This window comes from Falco cherrug, chromosome 7 (genome assembly GCF_023634085.1).
Source record: "Falco cherrug isolate bFalChe1 chromosome 7, bFalChe1.pri, whole genome shotgun sequence".
Classification (NCBI taxonomy): Eukaryota; Metazoa; Chordata; class Aves; order Falconiformes; family Falconidae; genus Falco; species Falco cherrug.
The window spans coordinates 6,158,284-6,183,140 of record NC_073703.1 but is presented as its reverse complement, the minus strand read 5'-3'; the positions used below and the strand labels follow the sequence as shown (position 1 = coordinate 6,183,140).

The 24,857-nt window shown below is 45.7% G+C and overlaps 1 protein-coding gene across 3 annotated transcripts in view; it reads right to left on the bottom strand.

The window, feature by feature from the left end:
- Nucleotides 1-24,857, bottom strand: part of IGDCC4 (immunoglobulin superfamily DCC subclass member 4) — a 101,445-nt gene that overhangs the window by 67,668 nt on the left and 8,920 nt on the right. The gene's annotated exons all lie outside the window — the stretch shown is intronic.

Below are 24,857 nucleotides of genomic sequence, written 5' to 3'. Positions count from 1 at the left end.
TATTAAACCTGCTACTACCTACTGCTGATAAAAGGGCTGCATTTTAAAAGAGTGTGTGTTAAGCACGCAATTAGGGGCAATGACATGCAAAATTACACATGCAGGGAGATGGAATTATTTCAAGGCATGTGCTGGAACCTGCAGGTGCCCCTGAAAGGAAGGGCCTAACCCTGCCCACGCGTGGGTCTCATCCGGTGCCCACCCAAGCCTGCAGGGATGGGAACTTGTCAGGTTTGCCATCACTGCTGGTTTGCAGAATGACCACCCAGAACTTGATGCTGGCCAGCTATGTCCCTTCAGTGACGAGGAGGCTGCACAAGTATCCTACCTGTCTGCTGCCTGTTGATCGTCATTGTCACTGGACAGAACAGACCCTGCCTCAAGCACCACCATCTTCACTAGGACATGCAGGCAACAGTCCCCCAGCCCCCAAAGCCAAACACCCGCAGGATGCAGAGATGCCCATTTCACACCACGTTACGCAGCCAGCACAACAGCCAGGCACTGTGCTCCATGGCAAAGTGGTAGCTGCCACCAACACAGAGCTGTCTGCCAGTCCCTGGATTTAGGGCTTTCCCACACAGATGCTTCCACTGTGCTGCTAACTCACACCCTGCAGGAAGAAGGCACAGCAAGAAGCAACAGATGTCGCTGAGCTCCCGACCTGCACACACCTCAATGTGATTTCTGGATTTTTCAGCCAGCACAGCCCTAGCAAGTTAATTGCTGCCCAGCCTCCTCAGGCCGGGGAGCAAGCTGACAAATGCCACTACCCATGGACTGTTACCAAATGCCGTCCTGTAAGAGCAATTCTGCCCATTCATGTCTCCCTGGGAAGATGAGTCCGTTGAGGATACCGCAAGCTACAGAACTCACTCGCTGGTTCCACAGGAGGTTAGAAGTAGAGCAACATGAAGCTGAAAGACTGCCCCAAATGCTCGGGGAAGACACTGCCTCTGGAAGCCTTCCATTCAAGACTGCCAATACAAAAAAAAATATATGTATGAAATAGGGAGAAATTAAGCACAAAGCAAATTAACATCAAATATATCTGCAGAAGGTGACATGGCCAAACACAGGAGAGGTTTAACAGTCTGAGGCTGGGAAAAACTCAGCTGAGGAGGCACACTCAGAGCCACGAGTGGTGTGGTGAGAATGCTGTGGTGAGAATCCCCATCCACGGAGGTGCAGCAACCCAGACACTTCTCTGAAGGCATCTCTCCCCATAGCAGCTGCTCCTGGCAGCATGTCACACGGAGATTAGTCAGCCTGTGTGTATACACCACCTCCAGGGAGGCAGGGCTGCTCAGGCAAAGGCTGAGGCATGTGATGCAGAGCTTATTTCAGAAGATGTTGAAACTTTGTTGGCTAAAGTCTTAAACCTTTGCCCTTCCTTAAATTTGTTGTCTTTAGAAACACAAGTAGAGACTGAGGAAACAAGGAACTAACTCAAGTCGCAAGCCAGTCCCCTTAGCCGATGGTTCCAGCTTACTCTTTGCATCATTCCCCTCAACCCCTTCTTTACACATCACTGCCAGCAGTGACACATCAGTGCATCTTGGACAGCTCTTGTGCAGCACCAGCATTATGGGCACCAATGATGCCTGTGGCTACTCTTACCCTCCTTCAACACCGTCCCTCCCGTAACACAGCAGGGCTGGGTGGGCATGGCCATGTGGGCTGGCTCTGCACGCTGCGCATCCCATGGGCCCTCTGCCACCACACACACGGGATCTCCTCCCGTCTTTATATTCTCCACAGGCTCCTGCTCCGTGCCAGGCACTCCTGTTCATCACTTGGGGAAATGGCCCGTATATCTGTCCTATTTTCGATTTTCTTCAGACAGCAATTAAAAAGGCATTTTGCTGAAAATACTACTCCTCCTCAAAAGGTGAAGCGCAAGGGGACAGCTCGCAAGCTCAGGCAGCCAGGAATAGAGCAGAGATCTGCAGTGCAGCTTCCCACGCCAGCCAGGTCGGTAAGAAGCAATTATCAGCCTCTCAAACTTCAATCCCTTAAAAATCAACTCAACCTGCTTGCAGCAGAGTAAGAACAGACAGTTCGACAGTTCCACACTTTGCATCACAGCTGAAGTATTTGCTTTTTAAAAACATGTGATGATGTTTCTATATCCCTAAATATCACACAGTTCTTTTCCCCAAAGCCAAAACCCACCTGGATTCAAGCTTCTGGCTGGTATGTTAGAGGAAAAAAAGGGCCAGTTACAAAACTCAGTGCTGGACTGCAGAGCTCACCCACACCAAACCCAACAACCTGGTTCAGGTCTCTCTCTGCTATACCAAGAGAGGAGAAAAGACCATTGAAGGGAAATACATTTGAAGCCTGGACCTCGCAGGTGACTGTTCTGCCACAGCTCAGGAGCACACTCACCAAGGAACATATCAACACCAGGAGCAAAGGATCCTCCACCAGCAACCAGAGTGGTCTGTGTCCATCATCAAGATTTGGTGCGCTTGCTAAGCTGGTCATGACAATACCATCTCCCTGGCTATTGACCCAAGGAGGTTGCATTCTTTCATACGTTCACACCAATGAACACATGATTGCACAACATCTTCAAAGACCAATAGTTACTCCTTTTCTGGAAACCTGTTTCCACCACATAATCCATCCAGTAACAGCAGAAACCATTGACAAGCAACCAGCCCCCAGGGTATCAGTGTATTTCTACTTGCAAGTGCCTACTGCATCACCAAGCAATGCAGGCTCCACGTGATGGTGAGAGCTTGTGACCATACTCAAACTACTGCTCTTTATTTCAGGAGCACCGAAAGTGTTTCTAGACCAAAAGCCACGTAAAAACCCAGATGTACTCACAACCCTCAGAGCTCAAACCAAGCACCTGGCAGAAGACCATGACCAGGTCAAACACACGTGATAACCCATCGCTGTCTGTCACTTAATGCGGCCTAGGAAGGTTTCCAGCTGGGTAAATGAAGTCCCCAAGCAACATCAGGCTGCTCTGACCTGTCCTGAATCATCCAGCTCTCCTTCCCACCCTTTTGGCCCCAAAATACTGCAGGTTTTTGGGGACAGGCCATTTGCATGTACAGAGGTTGGAGCAGCAGGGCCCAAGACCCAGCCCTGGCATTGCAAAAAGCCCCACTACGACTCTTGCCCTAAGATGTTCAAAGAACCATATAAACACTCCTTGATTAAGGAAAAAAATACTTTCCAGGGTCTGGAAACATAGGAGGAGGTCTGGTTCAAAACACTGTACTAAATTAGCAAGCCTGACAATGAGATAAAAGCTCCTTCAAGGGAAAGGATCAGAAGAGAGTAAAATTTGTCCAAGTGAGATCAAAGACAAATGAAATCAGGAACGTTAAGTGCTTACAGAAGCTGCCGACTATTTCCAACCTCCATTCTTCATCATATAGTGACAGGAATGGATAAGACCCTGTTTAAACACACAGCCACATCCTCGCCCAGCCTCCTGCTCACCTTCACCCTCCTACCTGCTGCAGATAAAACCGTAATGAATGGAGTGAAGACTACCCGGAACAGCCACCTGCCTCATACAGCAAACACAGCTACTCCAACAGACAACGATAACATGCAGGTGGGCTTCCAAGTCAGAAGCTGGAAGGTCTTCTCACATACCAGTTGAAGGCAGGTGTTTCAGCTACAGACCTGTGCTTTAGAGCCGGAGAGCTTTTTGCCTTCAGCTCCTCCTAGATGTAGTTTCAAGCATCAACACCCAGCAGAACTGAAACTGTCCAGGTCATGGATCTCTAAAGGGAGGCCAGGGAATCCTGTACAGCACTGCCCTTCAATGGACAACTTCACATATACATTCAAAGCGGGCTTTTACATCACAGCACACAAAACCACCTGTCTACCAACTACCCAGAAACAACTCAACACAACTGGGAGCATCTCAAAACACTTCTCTGGGGGAAAAGGGGGAAAACCAGAGTGGTGAGTTGCAAGGAGAGAGGAACAGCACAGTCTGTGTCCACCCCAGACCCAGGTAACCAGCACAGTTCATACTAAACTCCACTAAGCCCAGCAAACTATTCCAAGAACAGCAGCAGCTTTGAGATTATAAACTTATGTGCAAATACACACCTACATGTAGATATTTACCACATGCACGTGCATTCATATACACAGAGTTCTGGGAGAATGCAGATGTATTCAAAGGTAGAGCGTGCCCCAAAATGGATGGTCTTTGATGCAGCAAGTTAAAAGCATCTTGTTCCCGTGAAAATTATATTTCCTGACCCAGGCTCTGCAGGGGTTTTTTACTCTCTCCTGTGTTGCTAACCTCCAGGCTACATTATGCACAAAAACAGTCCCAGAGAAAAATTATTCTTTTTCTCCCATCTGTTTCCTACTTCCATCAGCCAGCCAGCCATCTCCAGTGTCCAGGCCCACTGAAGTAAATTAAAAAGTCTCCTGTTGAGTAGCATAAAAACCAGGGCGTTTCAGATGAACAAAGGTTGTAAAATCTTCAAGGCATGAAGCTGTCCCCTGCCCTCAATGGGAGCACAGCCCCTGGCAGCAGCAGGCTTGCATTCCAGCCCCAAAGCAGGCATCTGAAAATCCATGTTAAACCAGCCAACGTCTCCCTTCCCAAATCACACATCTCAACGTACAGCCAAAGACCACTACTATCATCTCCTCTCCCCAACATCAGAGGCAGGAATAGCCCAACTTACCACTGAGCAAAGGGAAAAAAGAATGAGTTCTCTTGGTTTTGTAATTTCAAAACCATAAATAACCAGGTGAAGCATGAGTTAGCAATACGGTGAGGTTTGACAGATTCCTGACAATGCAATTACTTGGTCAGAGGCAAGACCCTCAGAGCCCATAGATCTGTTGGGAGCTCATACTACATGGCTGATAACAGCACAAAACCACCTTTGTCTCCTTGTACATAGGATTATTTCCCTTCCCTGGGATTTAACCACTTAAATCAAGGAGGGAAGACCTAGACAAGGGAGATGCTCGTTCTGGTGACATTTTGGCTATCAGCAGTAAACATGTCCTTGAGCTCTGTTACACAGCACAAGCAAATAAAAGGTTACTGTTCAACAGGAGACAAATGGCTTTGTTTGGAAGAGGATGAGGTGTGTTTTAGTAATTACTTTAAAAGCAAAACATACAGGCATAAACCAAAAGTCATTACTTTCTGAGCACTGGTGTATCTATGCTGCCTTTTTTTTTTTTTTTTTTTTTTTTACAGCACCTAGCACAGCTGGAATCATCTGATCCATAATCCCTCAATAAGGTCCATGAGCAAGCTTACTGCCAGCTCCCGAATGGCACATCACCATGGGGATACACAGCACTGCCATGCCACTTCAGACAGCCAGCATATGCCCCAGATCCAAACGCAGAGCTGCCATAAACTCAGCAGATAAACCCATTCTAGTTACACACCACAGCTCAGGCTCTTCTCTGGCTGGTGTGAGGACAGTCTCAACAGCTCTCCATCATGGCCACAACCTTGACACCAGCCATGCCACCATCCAAAGAGGCTGTCCCAAAGGCAGACAGAAAGGTAGCATTTGGGGACATGCACTACCTTCTCTTCAACAGATTCAGCTGGGGGAAGTCAAAGAGATTTAGGCACATACAAGGTCCCGAGGCACAATCATTCCTACAAACATCCAACCTGGCAATTACAAGGCTTAAACTTTCTCTTCAAGGCAGGGGAGGCCCCAGGATCAACTCAAGGGCAGCACTCAACCCAAAGCAGCTAAACCACTGACAGCTTCCAGTGCCTTCACGCGAAAACCCTCCAACACTTCCAGCCCAAAACAAATAAAGTTGCGCCGAGCCAGACAGGACCCATTACAGCACAGGCCTTGGGAGATTAATACTTCACAGAGAGCAAAGTACAAGGGTTTTTAATCTGACACACTTCCAGAGCTGACATCACTTTAGATTTTGGCAGCCAGAGATTTTCCTGGGGAGCCGCTGTTGTGCTGCAGGTCCCACAGCCTGGAGCCTGGCCAGCGCGTTTCCTATTCCACACACATCTGGCGCTTTGGAACTGGCTTGTGCACCTTGCAGAGCTCCAGCCAAAGAAAACCTTCCCAGGAGCAAGGAAAGCAGCTCAGGGAAGGCGAGCAGAGCGTTCGGTCGTTGTGTGTGTTCTGCAGGATATCAGGCAGTAAGAGGAAAGGGCTCCTCTCTCCCCTCCACATCCCACAGGAGGTGGCAGGAATTCAAACTGCAGTTGAGCCTTTGCACTGTTGCCTGTCTTAATTTATGTATTTATTTTGGACGCTGAACTTGTGGAACTCAACAGCACAATTAATCTCATTTAATCGGGAGTGAACACTACTGAAGAAAAGTGGAGTTATTACTTCCAAAGGGTTTTCCTACCTCTCAGCAAGCCAACTACTGTGCCATTGTTCTGCTCAATGTAACCTTCTGCTGATGCTCTTCAGACACTCTTAGAGCTGCAGAAAATCTTTACTTTCTCATTGTCTAATTCAAAGAGCGACTATACTTCACTGTGTCCCCATTAAAGCAACACAAAGCCCTCTTTCTTCTTGGAAACTTATGCATTGACAATTAAAAGTCAATAGCTTGGTCTCAGCCTGTTTTTAGGGCAACTGCACTTGGCAAGTGATGACCCAGAAAGAAATCTGGACAGAGGTCTCTGACAAAGTCTGCATTCTGGGTGCTCAGCAACATCAGCACTGAAAGCAGAACCACAGGAGCTCTGGGGTAGGAGCACCCCACTCCCGTGATCTCTATAGAACACGAGGCTTAAAGAGAAGCTGGGCACCTCAGTTCCCTTGTGCATCAGGTCTTCAGCCTCCCCACAGCACAATAAAACAGAAAACATTCTTCCACTCAACTGTAATGAGGCCTGTGAGATGGAGGGGTCAAGATCCCTACATTCCCTTCCCAGTTACCAGATGTTACTGGAACTTTCCACCTTGTATTGGCAACACAAACAAGCTAAGAATAAGAAAGTTACGCCTTCAGTCTCCACTAGCCTCTCTGGAACAGAAGGCTCCTAAAACTATCTCCAGGGCTGCCAGAAAGACCATTTTGTTAACACTCGATATCCACACACAGCAGAGTGGTTTCAGCACTGAGCAGCGCTCGCCCGTAGGAAGCGGGGCTTATCCTAATTCTGCATATAAGCAAGCTAGATGGTTTATTTAATAATGCAACGTCTCCCACTGCTGCAAGAATATTTATCCAGCTGGCAGCAAGGGACTCTCAGATCATCCCCTGTCACTAAGCAGATCCCAGCCTTTCACGAGCAGCTGGGTGCCAGGCCGGCACTGCGTGCAGCAAGAGACCGCACTCAAAATACTGTCACACTGTCCCCACGTCAAGGAGCCATGTACGAGGCCACAGCAGGAGCGATCCCCTCACAGCCAGCACAGACCCACTGCATGGAAGGAGCGTGCAGTGTCATGGTCACTCCCCAGTGCGGGCTCAGGAGCCCTGTAGTGCCCCTCATGTCCCGGTACACACCAGGACCCAGGATGAGCACTGCCAGGCCAAGCTCAGCTCTATCCGTGCACAGTCCCGTGGAAACGCCCTGGAGCTGGCTGCTGAGCATGGGCTTGGCCATCCCATAGCCTAGGCCAGCCTCAACAGCTACAGACAACTCTAGACCTGCACTTTAGACAGAAGTACTTTGTAATATGCTCTCAGGATGACATGCGTTGCTCTAAAGCTTTAGGAGGGTCATGAGCAAAGTGTCACAAGGGAGCAAACACATTTGAGTCCTATCAACTGTATCTGTTCAAGCAGGTGAGCTGTGCATCCCTGGAAAGGTCAAAAGGGAACTCAGTTACTGCAACAAGATCAGTGGAGGCAGCATGCACAAAAATACCCTTCCTACAGCTCTACTTCACCTAATTATAGAGCTTTGCATCTAACATCTTTGTGGCTTCAGAACATCGATCCAACCCATTCACTTCATAGTGGTGCACTATTATATCTTCACATGTATACAAAGCCCTTCCATTGAAAAGGTAAATTAATCACAATTTATTGATCAGTTGTAGCATGCTCTGAATGCAACTCCCCCTGAAAAACAGTGCTGGGCAAGAGCTTCTTGCCTTTGTTCTGTTCAGACCCCTAGTTAAAAACAAGAGAACAGAAAGGGCAGCATGAAAGAAACATAATCTAAAACACATGCAATGCCACATCACTGTTTATAGGCCACACCTGAAGAGACCGATACTATCTAAAGCCATAATTAAGGTAAACAGGCATGCTGGTTTGGGCTGGGATAGAGTTAATTTTCTTCATAGTAGCTAGTATGAGGCTGTGTTTTGGATTTGTGCTAGAAGCTATTGATAATACAGAGATGGTTTCATTACCGCTGAGCAGTGCTTACACAAAGTCAAGGCTTTTTCTGCTCCTCACCCCACCCCACCAGCAAGCAGGCTGGTGGTGCACAAGCTAGGAGGGGACACAGCCAGGACAGCTGACCCCCACTGACCAAAGGGTACCATGTCATGCTCAGCATATAAAGCTGAGGAGGAAGGGGAGGACATTTGGAGTTACGGCATTTGTCTTCCCATTATGTGTGACGGAGCCCTGCTTTCCTGAGGATGGCTAAACACCTGAGAGCCAATGGAGAGTAGTGAATTAATTCCTTGTTCTGCTTTGCTTGCATGCGCGTCTTTTGCTTTACCTATTAAACTGTCATTATCTCAACCCAAGAGTTTTCTCGCTTTTACTCTTCTGATCCTCTCCCCCATCGCACTGTGAGGGAAGTGAGCGAGCGAGCGGCTGTATGGTGCTTAGCTGGCAGCTGGGGTTAAACCACAACGACAGGTTAATGACTAGATTCACTTAGATAAAAGCAAAGGCTGTCAAAGCCCTGAATATCTTTGTGTATAAATATAAAATACCAGGCATCAAGGAAATAAAACAGCTGAAAAGGTCCCCACCTAAGTATTTATAAAGATACTTTTGATGTTCCCAACGCTGAACTTGGAACTGCAGCTGCTCATTTCAGCCACCCAAGACCACCAGAGCCACCAACCCATGGTTCATGTAAGCCTGGAGACTCCAACCCAGTTATCAGCTGGTTTCCTGGAAGGACTACATGTTCTCATGCTTCTCTAGAAGCATCAGGTTTGCCCAAACACCTTATCTGTATCTACAGATGATGCCTAGCAGATAGGGATAAACACAAAACCAGTTCTCAAGACTGAGCTCAGTTTCACCGAGATGTGTGTTTCTCTGATGTATCCCCTGCAAACAAATGGTCCAGAAAGATGAAACAAATCAAAAGCAGTAACAGTTTATTCATCATGTTGAACTGTCAATGACAATCATAATGGTAAAGTGCTTAACTGTTTCACGAAGGTTAAGGCTTTGTATTTTCTCCTCTCTGACCCCAGAAAGGCTTCTGAAACAGCCGATGAAGTCTAGAGCAGGCCAAAATCTAGACGTGTTAAACTCAGCCTTTTTCAGGTCTCCTCTCCAGGGTGTCTCGCACGACAGAGAGCGGAACAGGGAGAACTGCCCCTGGGTACAGCAATATCAGCACTAGCCTCCCTTGCATTGAAGGATGCTTATTTAATGTCAAAGTGACTTAAATACTGAAATTGCTGAAAAAACTCCTCACAAGATCCCATACTACCTGAGCCAGGGAGGGCTGAGCTGTTTCTGTCCCTTTCCCACCTGCTCCACACCAAGCACACTGAACTTCAGGCTTTGCCCTGTAAACATCTCTGAGGAAGCCTCCATCTCCTAGCTGTCATCCTTCCCTTCTTAAAAAGCTGATGAGAAGCAGCTGAGACTATCTCTGCAGAAACTGCTGCAAGCGCAGGATGCATGGGGAACTCAGGACAGAGCTTTGGGTTTGCATTCATAAATTTACAGTGTAGAAGCATATTAAAATTACAAGCTTGAACAAGCGCACTGGAACAATAACACATCAGAGTCCTGTAATTGGGCCCTGAAATACACTTAGTGAAAAATACAGACCAGATGCAATGTTGGAAATGCTCCTAATGCAATCCAAGGTAATTATTGGTAACAGACCATCAAACAAGTGCATTAATATGCTCTGATCAGAGACAGAATCAGATGGACAGTCTGGCACAGCAGCTTGTACCTGCAAATTATGTAAATTATTTGAAAGAGCAAAGCCCCAAAGCCCTAGAAACACTAACTCTAATGAAAGTTATTAAATGCTATTTTTGTTATCTGCTGGTGTTAACATTAGAAGGCCCATTTGCTGTAGTGACTGTAATTTTGCTGCTGAGCAGTGGTCTGAGCTGAATAAGCCTGATATTTGCCATTTTAAAGGACTACATCACGCTAAAATGACTGGCTTAGATTTGCATGATTTCATGGACAACATTTAAACACATAACTACTTCCTGCATTTTCACTGATGTTGGAAAGGAAACCAAATCATTTTGCTTTTGTTAGATGTAGAAATTTCTGATTTTATCTCATGCATCATATACACATATTTGATCTGCAAACCACACAGGGAATCTGAAACACCATCTCCTCTTACAATGTTACCTATTTTTGCACTTAAATAGTTCAAGTTTAGCATATTTTTAGGATATACTTTCATCTCTCCACGCCTGAGAAAGCTAAAAGTATGCAATATGATACAAGTTTCAGTATCGGGCCTCTTGAGAATAGTCACTTAACCAGAAACTAATATTACCAAATAAAATACACAAAAGATCCTTCACCTGCGGGCTACAGTTAAAACTCTTAAGTATATTTTGTAGCTCCTTCCCCCTCAGTTAATGGGTTTGTATATTCCAAAGATACAAATATAAACACGTTAAACTGAAAAATATTCAGCTCCAACAGCAAGTATTTCTCACCACCCGGGGGTGGGGGGAGAACTCATCATACCCAATTTCAAACCTTGGGAAAAGTAAACGCACACAGGAATGAAACAGTGTCTCCGTGGCAGGTCTCAAACTAGCAGCCAATCTTCCAAGCAAATAAATCCCATCCTCTCTACCAGACGATACTTCAGCCTTTGCAACTCAAGTTCCTATATGCAAAATGCAACATAAAGCTCTGGAGCAAACTGACTGAGCATATCCTGCCCCTCCCTCATTTTAAAGGCCGCCAGAAACCTGGGTTATGCTTTGTAATTTCCAAAGAAAAACACCACCTGTAATTTTATTTTCTTTTGTTCACACTGTAAGCAAGGCTCTTGAAAGGGGGATGGAGAGCCACCCTGGCCAAGTGGGTAATTATTAGCCCTGTGATAAGCAGCCTGAGGTCACAATGCAGAGATGGCTGCTTGAGCTATCCTTAACAAGTTGGACACAATTCCAGCTTTAACAGAGAACCCAAAGACTCATCCACCTCCAGGGCATGGGCTCAAACCCAACGAGAGCCAGAGCCATCGCCAGTGGATTTCATGACCCAGTTCATTGTCTGTTTTGCTTCCCAGACGTCAGCCATGTTGCGTGTCACCAAGGACAGCAAGAAGGCTCGGCAGCAACGGAAAGAGGAAGAGCATGTGACAGGGAAAGGAGGACGTGAGCCCTTTGACTCTGCTTGGGTATACAAGGCCTGTGCTTCCAAGTGTCAGCTTGGCCCAGCAGCCCTAAATCACCCACCACGGCAATATGCAAAGAAGGAAGGCGATGACAACAGCTGCTCTAATGTATTAGTTGTCCCTGTTCACGCTCACCAGCCCTGCGCCAGGACGCACTGCTCCATTTGCAACCAGACGGAAACGACGAGTGTGACTCAAGGCAGCGGGAGAAACACTTCTCTATCACATACACTTTCTCCTTCACAGGCTCTGCTTCCAGTTGCCTCGCCTGTCATTAAAAGGAACTTACAAAACGCCACTGAATGATGTACTCTAATCAATACAAATAGCCATAAGATCCCCTGAAAAGCTCAGGAGCGATATTTATGAGCAGAGGATACCACAGACCAGAACAGTCCCAACTCTCTCGAGTATTTCCACTATTTACACTGAGATCAGAAAATTAAAATGATATTTTATGCTTAATGGTTCGAACAAGACCTGTGAAGTCCTTCTCTCAGTCCCATTTACAACACAAACGCCAATGACAGAGCAGCAGATGGTCAGAAACACTCCCCTAGAATATTCAGGCGATTCAACTTGAATCTGTGCCCAAATCATTTAACTTTAATGGATTCTTTCATTAACAACCGAAGAAAGGGAATATGGTTGCCAGGACATTAAAATCACTTTTTCAATTATACTGTTATAAAATCGAACAAATTAGCTGTAATTCTTAGCTGAAGCCTAAATGGAAGCATGACTTTATGAAAGAAATGAAAATTGATTTGGATTAGTGGGCATCAAGGGCTTTTTAAAAATTAACAAGATTCTTATGACTTCATAGCATGGATGGATTAGCTGGAGGTTTCACTGCCCTGCGTTTGCTACCTGCCAAAGCATGGCAGCTGGCTTCACAGCATTTGTTACAGCGGGTTTTAATTAGACTAAGGGGAAAGGATGCAAGGATTGAAGCTGGAAACAAAGTTCTAGAGAAGCTGGGTGGCATCTGAATTCACCTTTCTGACCCAGCCCAGCAGGGTCTTGGCAAAAATCAGGGAAATCAGAATCTCATAAGCTTTGGCAGGATAAGGACTGCAGGTTGCATTATTTTGCTTGGGATGGTCTTGCTTGAAGATCAAGGAAAAGCTGTAATGGATGCTTCACAAATACAAAATAAAAATCAAGCCCAAGATACTTGCTGTAAAAAGTGCACAAATTTAATGCAGGCTATAAAAAAAAAAAAAACCAACCACAAAAACAACCCACAAAAAACCAAACCAGGTAAGGATAACAATGGAAGCAGCATAAAGAGCAATTCATAGCGGGAAAAGGAGTTGTAACACTGGGCACCAGATGCACGGTAACTACAACACGGGGTCACACTAGGAAGGAAGAAAATGTTCTTTATATCTTGGAATATGAACTTAATGAAAGAAATTTGCATTGATCATACAGACCAGGAACCCTAAGATATATTTTAGGGAGCCATCACCCTTCCAGGCATAATAGTAGTGTAGAACTGCTGCCCAGATAAAAAGAGACCAAAAATCAAGCTGAAGACTTTTATACCTGGCACTGGACAAAGCCTTTTAAAAATTATTTATTTTTTTCAAAAAGGCACTACTGGGAACAATCCTGTTTTGACCCCCATGAGATGGACGGGATGTTCTAGCTCACACACTCCACCCTGAACATCTCCAGGATGATGCACTGCTGAGAGCACCTGCCAGCTGGCAGAACTGGCCTCTCTGTCAGGTAAATGCAGCAGAACATTTCAAAACCATTTTCGTGAAATCTTGCAACACAAAGCATTTTAGATGACTCCCTTTTACGAGTCAGCACTTTATATTTAGTTATTTCTTTATTGCAACACAGTGGTTGACAATTTGCATCAGTAAAAGTTGGCTTGAAAAGTCAACCTGTCTTTGGACAATCCTGAATATTACTACTTCATCGTAATCATGCTGGTTTGTCACCCTGTATCTGGCTTTCAGATATGCCACAGGGTAATATTCTCAAATAAATCAAGAACTGTACCCTTTGAGCCAACCTTGTATTGTAATCACTGTGTGTCTCCATGTGCTTGTTAGCAGTTTTTGTATTTAAGAAAACAGGAGAACACATTTTAATCCAGAACCTCTCAAGCTCCAGGTATCTTAGAGTTCTAAAAATCAGAGCACTCTCTGGTTTTCTGTTATAACTAACGGCAAGATTTAGCCTAGTAGGGTAGCAGCTATATAGGCAAACATAACATGCACAATCAAGAGCTTTATCTCATCTAGGGTAGTAATCTGAAAAGCCTGGAGTTAGCGCGCTTTATGAAAGGACACCCCCCTGATGAGACTACCACTGGCAGATCTTTCTACAAGGCAAAGCAGAATGGGCTTCTCCAAACTGATGCTTTAGGCTGAAGGTGACTTAAGCAATGTCCTTTTACTTTAGCACCACTGCAATAGCATAGGAGCATGCAAACATCAAATTACTGTGCTTCTGCTGAATGGCAGCAAATGCCAGGGTAGAGAACAGTAATTTCCAGCTAAAAGCATAGGAACTTCCTGACCCAAACTGTCTGAACCAACCAGCTAGCACAGATAAACACATTAAACTGTACCTGTGAAATCTAGCCTCCTGGCTCACACTACTCCCAGGCAGAAAACTGGCACTTCTCACCACATTGTACACACACCAGCACCTTCATGTCCATCAACTATGATTCAAAAGTACCTACAGGGACTTCTGAATATCCATTTTGACTGTTATCTATGAAAAGAAGCTTATTATCATAATTATTAATAACAATCATACAACTATCATATACGTTAATATATGCCAACAGAATAAGAATATTACTAGTCTCTACAGGGTATTCCACAAAATTAATGAGATCTAGTAATGAGCCTAACCTCTCTGACATTTTGCTGATACTTATTTCTAAGCAAGCTACTAAATTGAGTGTGCATCTGCTCAGGCAGTGCACTAGCTTGCAACTAACCCAGTACCTGTAGGTCAAAAGGACGTGAACATTGACGAACAGAGGTTTATGCCTTGCTCAGGGCAGTGATGGAAGAGGGAGACACATACTTGCTCCTGCTACCTGTATTATCAAGCTGGTACCCTCTACCACAGGGACAAGCAGCTCTAAGTAGCCAAGTCTCAAACCATCCCAGCAATCTGCTGCAGTGAATGCCGATCCGTCCCCAAGAGCTGTTTGCCATTGCCACAACAATCCAAGCACATCACCGGGCTGTCCCCATCTCCGGTCCCACCTCCTCTCAAAGATCTTGAAGCTTGGCAGTGCTGCAAGAAGGCAACTCCAATGAGGCTGCTGTTCACAACACTGTTGTACCAGCAGTCTTAGCTGAAATGCAGGGCTTCCCATCCTCTGACACCTTTCTATCACCCTCAAGTGCCAAGGAAAGAGAAATAAGCACTCTCCAATGCACTGGGAAACAAATCACAGGGCAGTCCTAAACAGTGAAATATGCCACCCAGGATCCTCAGAGCAAGGCACACTGAGAATACCACAGAGGCAGAAACGGCAACTTGTATGTTACTTTGCATCCTACCTCCTATACAAGCTGAGGTTTAGGATCAGCAGCAGACTCTAAAGCCCCTAATTCTAGTGTGGTGAAATCAGCAGCAAAGTTCCCACAGACAGAGCAGAGGATTTAGCCCTAGAGAAGTTCAAAATAAAAGCAGCATCTGCAGCTCACCCATGAGACGCACAGTGTACAATGGTGTAAAAATTACATTCACATAGACCTGATGCTGCTTCATGGAGAACAACTCTGGAGCCTTTCTGCTTGCAGACCCCATCTCTGAGCAGGCTTCTCGCTTTCTTGTGTTCTTTATAGGATATTTGCATGGAAACAAGAGCTCCATTTCTCAGCTGCTCATCTCCTCTTGCTGCCGATCTTTCCCCAACAGAAGACAGACTTTACAGAGAACCTCTTTTCATGCAAATAGCCCTGAATGAGGGCTACAGAAGAACAGAGCAGGTGAGCACCTTCCAGAGCCAGTGTGCCACCTGCCATGCTAAGGATACCCCACGTGCACAGAAACCATCTCACCATTTTGCTGACAAAAGCTGCTGCATACATGGGAAGTGTTCACTGGGAGACTTTCAGAGCATTTTCCATGGAAGGCATGTCTCTTACTTTGAGACCATGTTGAGAAGGACCAGCTGCGTAGGATGCAACATCAGCCAGGAAGAGCCCTGGTAGCCTGCAGCATCCTCCGACTCAGCACTAACATGTGGCACTGGCAAAGAGGAACCATCAATATGAGACTCAGACTCCTTCACAAAAAACACAAAAGTTACAGGAGGTTCAAGTTCTGCTTTTGCCCCTGAAACTTCCTGTAATCTTCGCTTTTTTTAAAGTATATTAGTGTTGCTCCAGTGGGTTAGTTATGTGGAAAGTCTAACCAAAGCAGGGAAGCTGACAGGGACCTGCTCCATGTATCTAACTCCGAGCGTGAGCCAGATAGCGCTGTCAAAGGGCAAAGAATACACTCTGGAAACAACACCTCTTTGTTCCTCTAATTTTGTTCCAGTTAAGTCAGTTCAGCTGTTCCATATAACCAGTCAAAAACATTCAGCATTTCCCAAAGTATTTTAAGACTTCAAAGTTGTAGGTTTTATTTTGACAGTTTTAAAGTGCATAGCTTTTCTTTCTTTACAGATTTTTTTGCATTAAAAACAAGGCTGTTTAATAAATTAAGCTTTACAACAACCAGTGCCGGTCTGCTTTTATCATGGCTTCAATTAAAATATTGTTTCTTGAAGACAGCTAACAGCTTCTGAGAGAAAAAAAAAAAAAAAGAGGGTGTTTCACTGAGAATGTTTTCAATAGACTCAATTTGTTAAAACTTGTGATTAAAACCAAACTCCAAGTAGGGCAGACTCAAAACCAGGGGTGTTTTAAATTTGTCCAAGTTGCTGATCTGAACTCAAAACTTCCCAGCCTGAAATGAACACACTCACTTAAAAAATAAACTCTCCAGCACTCACTGATGAGGAAATGTAGGAAAAAGCGACCTCTCCAACACTCACCAATGAGGAAAATGTAGGAAAAACACAGTTTAGACCAGTGCCTGGCAGCTCAGCAGAGACAGGAGCTGATCAGAAGCAGGCTATTCCAGAACAAAACCTTTCTATGTAACCCAGGCAAGAGACCTGACCTTTTCATCTATAAAAAAAGTCAACCTACCACTGAACTCATTACCATGGCAGGTCCGCCCCTCAAAACTGTTTTGTTCAGTCTCGAGGCCAAACCTGTTCTGACACCGATTGCCTCCTGTCAGGGAAGTGCTGGAACAGCTTGGGGATAAGACCTGCGCTGAAACCAAACCTGTCTGAAGTCCCCCTGCGTAACATGAGCTTCGCACACTTGTGCTGACATTGTCACAACATGGAGAATGGGAGCCAGGCAAGCAAGCGACAGACTCGTGTCTTCAAAAGCAAACAAAAGAGGTTTATAAAAACTAATTAGCTGTTAGCGTTTGCCACTGCTCTTCTCTGCAAAGCCGTAATCACAGCATTTTGAAGCAAGTACACCTCCGAGGGCTTCTTACAGGCAGCACTGGGATGGACTAGGCTTGACCGGCTTCACGGTGCCAGCAGCCCAGACCCTAATCCCACAGTTCTGAGGCCAAAGCTCCATTCGCACAGCTCACAATACAGCCCACAACCAGCTGTGTCAGCACAACCAAGAAAGCAGGATCAAGCAGCCATGGGGCGGGAGCTTTTAAGCCTGCAATGCTGCCAAATGCTTCGTATCACAGCCCTGCCTATTTGCATTTCTGCCTTGGGCCCCATCTGTAGCTTCCCATCCATGTAAAAGCCGTCCCCAGGGAGAAGAAAGGCCACTGTCCATTTGTTCAACACATCTCAAGCGCATCCAGTTTCAAATGAAGTAGGTGGTAAAACTCCTAATGCAAATCTTTTCCATGCAATTCTGAATCCCTTGTCATCTGAGGGCAGGGAAGATCACAAATGGAAATAGCTGGTCCAGTGGCCCTGATCAGTCAGCACCAGACACCAGTGCGGTTCCTCAGCCCTGCATCCCAGCTCCCAGCCCTCCGAGGCAGCACCACATCCTCACCATCAGAAAGGTGCACACACTTGATTCTTTTCTCAACTTCCACTTCAGACAAAAGTGGGCTTACAAAGTAGGTGTCCAAATGCAGTATCAGTTAAATCACTTAGCAATAACACATAAGGAATAAAGTATCTTTAAAATATGGTTACATCCTGTTCAGAAGTCTTAAAGGGCCATATTTTTAGCCCAGGAATAACTTGAAAGCCAGCACAGACATACTGCAGCACTGAAAGTATGTCACTGCAAAGCTATTTCACTATAAGCCACAGTTCTCTTTGCAAAGCCAATTTCTTCCAAGAGCCCAACTAAGCTGGTACAAGATTTTCCAGCACACATTATGTGTAGGACAGCCAGAAATGAACCCAATCTATCATGTAAACGTCGAGAACCAGGAGAAAGAAACCAAGAAACACCAGAGATCGGTGCCTTTCAACACACGTCTCGTCTCGGCAGAGGTCACTGCAATGACTTGGAACTGGAGGAGGGCCAGGGCACCGTGCATGCATCTGTTAAGAGATCTGACCCAGGCTCCAGGCAGGCATCCTCAGACACATGCTAACTGCAAGACGGGAGGAAGCAGGAGCTCAAGCTGAGACCACCCATACTCTTGTGCCTCTCACTACCTGCAACAACAAACTGCCCAGCACAGCCAAGGAGATAACAGCCGGCAGAGCTGCACAAGGGAGCACAGACAAACAAATCAAACAGCCACTATTTTCAGAGCTTTGTTCACAGCCAGGTCAGCACAACACTGAGCCACCAACACCTGGAGGTGACAAGACACACAGAAGACACGGGCAAGACAAAGCATCTCACTTCTTAAACTCTAAGTAAGCAGCTGTGGAAAGAAAGGGCAGATGGGGTACAAACCTGGGTCTCAGCTGGATCCAGAGATGTCAGTGCCAGGCACTGTGAGGTCCCTTCTGCTCATACCCAGAAGTTTGAAGAATTCAGCAGCCCCCACAGCAGCTCAGCCCCAAAGGCCCTGGCTTGAACACTGCACTCCAACTGCCTGGGAGTCCTGCAGGGCTTATGAGCTCAGATGGGGCTGAGGAGAGACACCAACACAGCCCCCACCACCGATGATTCCTGGGGGGAACTGCATCACTCTCCTATTCCCTCTAAAGGGCAAACAGGTCATGAAGACGCCCCAAGCAAATGCTGGGGGACCCGACACCCTACCTAACTCAGAGGCACAGTTTGGGGCTTCAGTGGCTCTCAGACTGTAGAGGGAAACTGTACCTTGCTTTTCTGGAAGCTGCTCCTCCCTGCATGATCCTGGAAGAAAGCTGGATAAGAGAACACCCATACAGTCCTTATCTCCTTTATTATGAGGAAAAGAAGAATCTGAAATTGGCTTCTCCTCTGAATCAGCTCCAAAGTTATCTCATGAAAGGCATGTTATCTCTCACCAGCCCAAACCACTCCTATTTGTTACAGAATAATAAAGACATTAGTACTGAGCAATCATACTATTACACTGTGGTTTTACACAGTTATAATTTAACAGTTCCTCACTGTTTGCTTTAGGAAATCTATTCTTGAAAGGTCTATAAAATTATGAACTCTTGCTCCAGGTTGAAAACATAGGCATGAGCAGGGATTTCTGTTCTCTAATGAATCACATTCCCCTACTAGTAAACACCAGCTTATAAGAAACATCTTTTGTTTATTGAAAGTAAGTGGCATGTGGACATTTTAAACAAAAAGAAGGTGGGAGTCTGAGGGGAACAGACAGATTATGTTTTCCACTTTCATTTTGCCTTGTGTCTAAACAAACAGTTCCTAACAGCTTTGTTTTCCAAACCAACTTTCTCCCAGCTGCTATCGGGAACAACAGAAAGGGAAAGCAATACTCAAGATGTGCAAGGATTACTTGACTTTGCACACTCGTTTTACTCAGTAATCAGTGTTCTGGATATGCAAGCCACAAGGAGCATTATAAGGTGCAAGCAATAGCCTTGTAGAGACTGCTTGGCTTCACCTGCAAAGCAGTACTGGGAGGGTTCACTCAGACCCCTCAAGCCACACAAGGGGAAACCAGCATTTTGCCAAGCTTCTGTGACAGGTCAGCTTGCCACAGGACCTGACTCATTGCCTTCCACCCAGCCACAACTGCACATACACTTGGAAGATGACTCTGAACCCATACAACAACAGCTAACATAGAAGGCCAAAGAAAACTCCTCACTGACCAGACACCTGTAGCATCTGAAAACGATCTACCACCCACAATTCTTTTTGGCTGTGGTCATGCCTGCTCCCATAAGGTAAGGGCAGCACAGAGGTACTGACCCAAAGATGACCCAAGAAATTATGCCAGGATGAAGTACATTCTAATGTTTCTGAATTTCTCATCACCTTAAAGATCAAAGATCTTAATCATCAAAAACTTTTCTCACTCTTCTGCCTTCCAACTGATGATCAAGGCATCTTATATTCGTGTACTACTTTTCCTTGCCTTCTTGCTACACGCAGTTTAGTGTTACTTAGACCCTATCCGCCTCAGAAGTTCCTTGCCTACACAAGAGACGTGGCAACACTTTGCTAAAGCCTCAGGATGAGAATAGCTAGGGTTAATAATATTTTGACCCATTTCACTCAAATAGCAGAAGATTCTTTGTATCCAAGCACAAATACAGAGATATGTCTCTATCAGAGTCTCAGAAATTATGTGCAAATACATAGTCCTATCACAGCCTTCACATACACGTACCCCACTGATCCTTGCTACATTTGACCACCACCTTTGTACTTATATGTCACAGCACAAAAAACTACGCAACAACCAAACAGCCCCTCCGTAGAAAGAGGGATAACAGGTTGCATCTCCACAGCAGCAGCTAGGCACCCATGTTCGTGGAACTCCTCTGTGAAGCACCCAGCATTTTCTATCCACGTCAGAGGGAAAGCCCCCAGGCAAGACACCGCTCAGCCTCCACTGCCACCTCACTTTGGTGCACCCTGACGTGGAAGAGATGCATCTACATCCAAAGCGAGGATGGAGCTGCCAACCTTTGTGGCTCCAGGATCCTGCCTCAGCACCCCAAAAGAGGGCTACAGTTGTGTTCTTTTGGGGATACCCATCTTGGTTTTGCTCCTTAAGTTAGTTTCTGGAACTGCTTCATGCAGCCTCAGCAAACACCACCTCTTCCCTTCCTGGGTGTCTTTGGCAATCTCCTGTCAGTCACAACCCATCAGCTGTACCCTGTCCAGTTGTTAGCTCCAGAGACAGCCTCTGGCTATGCTAAGAGAGTTTGCAAGCCCGCAACGTGCTCCATGGACCACAAACTGCAACATAGTTCCTTCTGCTACTGCCTTTCTCAAGGTTACAGCCTTGCTCTGCAACTCTCTCCTGTTAGAAGTGAGCTGGCTAGAAAAGAGTTGGAAAAACCCAGTTTCCTAAAACCCTCCATATGCAAGACTGTTGGTAATTACATGAAAGTACCTAAAACTTCCTGCTGAGGAAGCCATTAGGAAGTCACGTACGCAGAAAACAGGCCTAAACCTTCCCCAGGGACAGCAGATGACGTTTAACCAAATGGCAGATTCTACATAACATTAATCTGCTTTTACAGTCCTGACGAAGAAAGAAGTCAGCTTTGCAAACTGGACCTTCACGAGCATTACCTAACAAAGGCATCTGCAGAGCCACAGATGGAGTCAAGAACAGATTTGCTTCTCACTTGCACCTCATTCACCCCATCCAGATCTTGCAGTAAATCCCACAGCATCTGCACAGCTGGGAATACGCAGGCAGCCCGAGCCAGCCTGCACTGCCAGAAGCACACTCTGCCCAAACCCCTTCATGAGGCTTTTCTCTTTCACCCTTGTACAGCCAGCACAATAGCGAAGTCTCCCTGACAGCACACGGATTTCATTGCTACTCAGTGCAAATAAGATAATTACGCCAGAAATCTTCAAAGCCTTGCCACTGTCATTGGTAATGAGATTCTGCAGTTCACCTGAGAGTAAAAATGGAAGGAGGAGGGCAGGTAAAGCCCCTTCTCCACCAACAGCCTGAACTCTAATTGTGAAACCACCCATCAAACAGCTTAGTCCAGCTTCCATCAATAGGTCCCTCCTAGCAGCTGGGAAGCTCGTGTATGAATACAATTCTTAAAAAAGTGGAGCATTCATACAGGGAAACCAGTGGCACAACATATTTGTCAGTAAAACACAAGCTACAAGCAGAGAAACTGCGACGTTTTAATCAGTGACAGCCCTTTTATCTTGCTGTGTGCTGGATTTCTCCCTGCAAAAAGAGACCAGATCACATCTCTATTCTTACCTGAAATGCTGTCTTCAAAGAAAAAGGGCAAAGAACCCTTCTGCAGGGGTGACACTGCTCTGACACACATCCCAAGACACATGCACTTCTCAGACTGAGCTGAAAGCTTTCACAAACAAAATCCCCTGGCATGTATCTAGAACTATTTATTATACGTTTATGTTTTTTAAATTTAAGCAAAGAGCCTCCCCTGTTTGCTCACATTTTCTTGATAGGGTGTGGTTCAAGCCTGGAGTGTCTCTTCAGGACAGGGTGTAAAAAGCCGTAATACAGAGCAGATACATAACGTCAAGAATGGCTCTGCTTTCAGTCCTACCAGGTCCCCAAGATACCTGCACATACCGTCTGTCTCTCTGCCCCTTGTCCCTTCCAGCCCTCTTCAAAACAGCCAACCTGCCCCACAGAGCCCCAGCAGTGAGGCCTGGGTGTGCAGCCTGCCACTCCAAGAAAATGAAAACCAACTTTCCAACGCTGTACTGTTACAAAGTCGCCTACCCCTGAGAAGAGAAGTCAGGCTCATCAAACTCCTGCCAACTCTCCTGCATTTCCCAAGTAATTGCACAAACCATGAATTAATGAGAAATAATGAGCCAGCACACAGGGGAAGAGAAGAAAATTCAGAACAGCAACAAAGAAAACTAATGGGAAAGCTCACTGCAGACGACTGTCACTGCAAGCCTATGTCACCCCAAGAGAAGTTTTACTTCTCTGGGAGGACACAGGGACCGCAGAGCATGCACACCGCCTCACACAGCATGGGAACACAAGAGAATGCTATCGTGGGCTTGGGCCAGGAGTTAATTTTGCAGAGAACAGACAGCGTGGGCAGCCCAGACGAAGCACCAGGCTCTGTCCAGGTACAGCTTTGCCACCATCCGCCGCACCACCTCTGGAAAGTCCCAAAACCCATCTGTGCTTCACTGCCTGGCTACTTGCTGCAGTGTCCAACACCAGCTCCCTCCATGGGTGTGGACTGCCCCTGGCTTTATCTAGCCACGCTGTGCTCCTTTTTGTTATCACTTAACCCACAAAGGTGTGTTATCAAGACAGCTAACCAACCAGTCTTACTTGGACAATAGCAGATAAGAGTGCAGGCTTGAGAAGGAGACACTGAAAATAAGAGAACAGCAGATACTAAACTGTTAAGTCAAAGGATTGCCCATAGCTAGATAAGGCAATGGTCTCACCAAGGACTTGACCATCCCAGGACTTTGCATCCTCCTGACATAACTTCTCACCTAGTCCAGTTTTAAAAGACAGTATCTGACTGTGATCTGGAAACTTCGTTATCATTTAAAACACAAAGTGAGCTCTTACAGCTCAGGGAGCCTCTTTGGAGAAATAGCAAGATAATGCCCATATCCAAGGCTATCAAGATGCACTTGAAGGTGGAGGAAAACAAGGAGCAGTACCACCCTTTGAAGATGCTTAGGACTGAGGGTCAGAATGGGTAGGAATTTGCCATCCCATTTCCAAATTTAAACTTGCTTCTATCACAACAACAGGAGAAAAATATATTTCATAGCCTATGTTCCAAAATCCCTCACACCTACTTGGCTGTTTAACTTTCCAACATCTAGAATGCATTTACCCACTTAAAGTGCAAGTTTCTCTTCAGAGCACATTAATCTTGCCTTTTTCCAAAGCTGCAGCCAGCTGAAACCTGACAGTTTGAGGACAAAGCTGTAAAAGAACTGGGTCTGCTTCCAAACGGTGAAGGACACGCTTTCAACGCTATGGTATCCGAGCAGCAGATGCCTGTGGGGACTGTCACACCACTCTGGGGCCCTCCTGTATCAATAGGGTCCAGGCTCGGATGTGATGCTTCTCCCTGCTGTCTCTGGGCTTCTGCTTATTTCACCAACACTAATCTAAAAACAACACCTGAATTTATAGAGATTTCAGCAAAGAAGTCCAAATCGCCCATTTTTCTCCATGATGAGGAGAGGTTCTGCCTCTGCAAATCAGACTGCTAGATGAGCACTATAGATGGTGGCTGCTCTGGACCAAGAAACACAACCTCATTTATTAGTAAAACCAGATTTATTTCCATTCATCTAGACTAATTACTGCTGCTCCTCTTCTAATGAGGTCCTGTGTGCCTCAGCACGTAACATCAGCATGAGAGAAATGTTCATCTTCATAACCAGGCAATTTCAGGCCATTTTGAATAGCTCCTTCTCTAGTGTAAGAAGGAAATTGTGAGAATGATACTTCTTCCAAAGAACCAGTTTCCTTATGTTCAGGTCAGTAACAGCCTTGCAAAATCTTGATTTATCCAACTTTTACTACTGTTGAGCAGGGATTAACAGGGAGCCCACCCTGTATTAGCCAAGGATTATTTGTTAGTCACCAGCCTATAATCACTTGTATTTTCCAGCAGAGACCTTCACATCGCTCAGCTAGCAGGATAATCCAAGTCACATTTTTAATGAAATCTACATAAAAACACACATCCACACCCTTGTCTTCCCCCTTCCAAAATACCCAATTAGTTCAGCTTAGGAAATGCCATAAAAATTAGTACTGTGAAATTTCCAGTCTAACAAGTTTCTGGTGAGAAGAAAATATTCCCCATGAGGTCAGCATTTTTTTTAAACCCGCAAACTTTAAAATACATGAACAAGTAACGAGGAACTTTTGTTTACAGGCCTACACATACCACGTACCCATCTCTGCAGTCACACTGCACCTGTACACATCCAGTGTTGGTGCAGCACAGGCAGCTAGGCACAACTGTGTCTGCACAGCCGCACAAACAGATGTATTTTGTACAGCACCTATTCCCCATCTCTGCCAGCCTCTGCATCTGCAACTCACACCTGCAGCACACTGCCCCGTAGCATCTGGACTCCTCTACCCCGGAAGCATTCGTGTTCAGCCGAGAGGAATTTTAATACCTCATTTTACAAATTAAAAACTATGATGCAGACAACGGGTTGCCTGAAGCCACTCTTAAGTGTGTTGTGCAGCA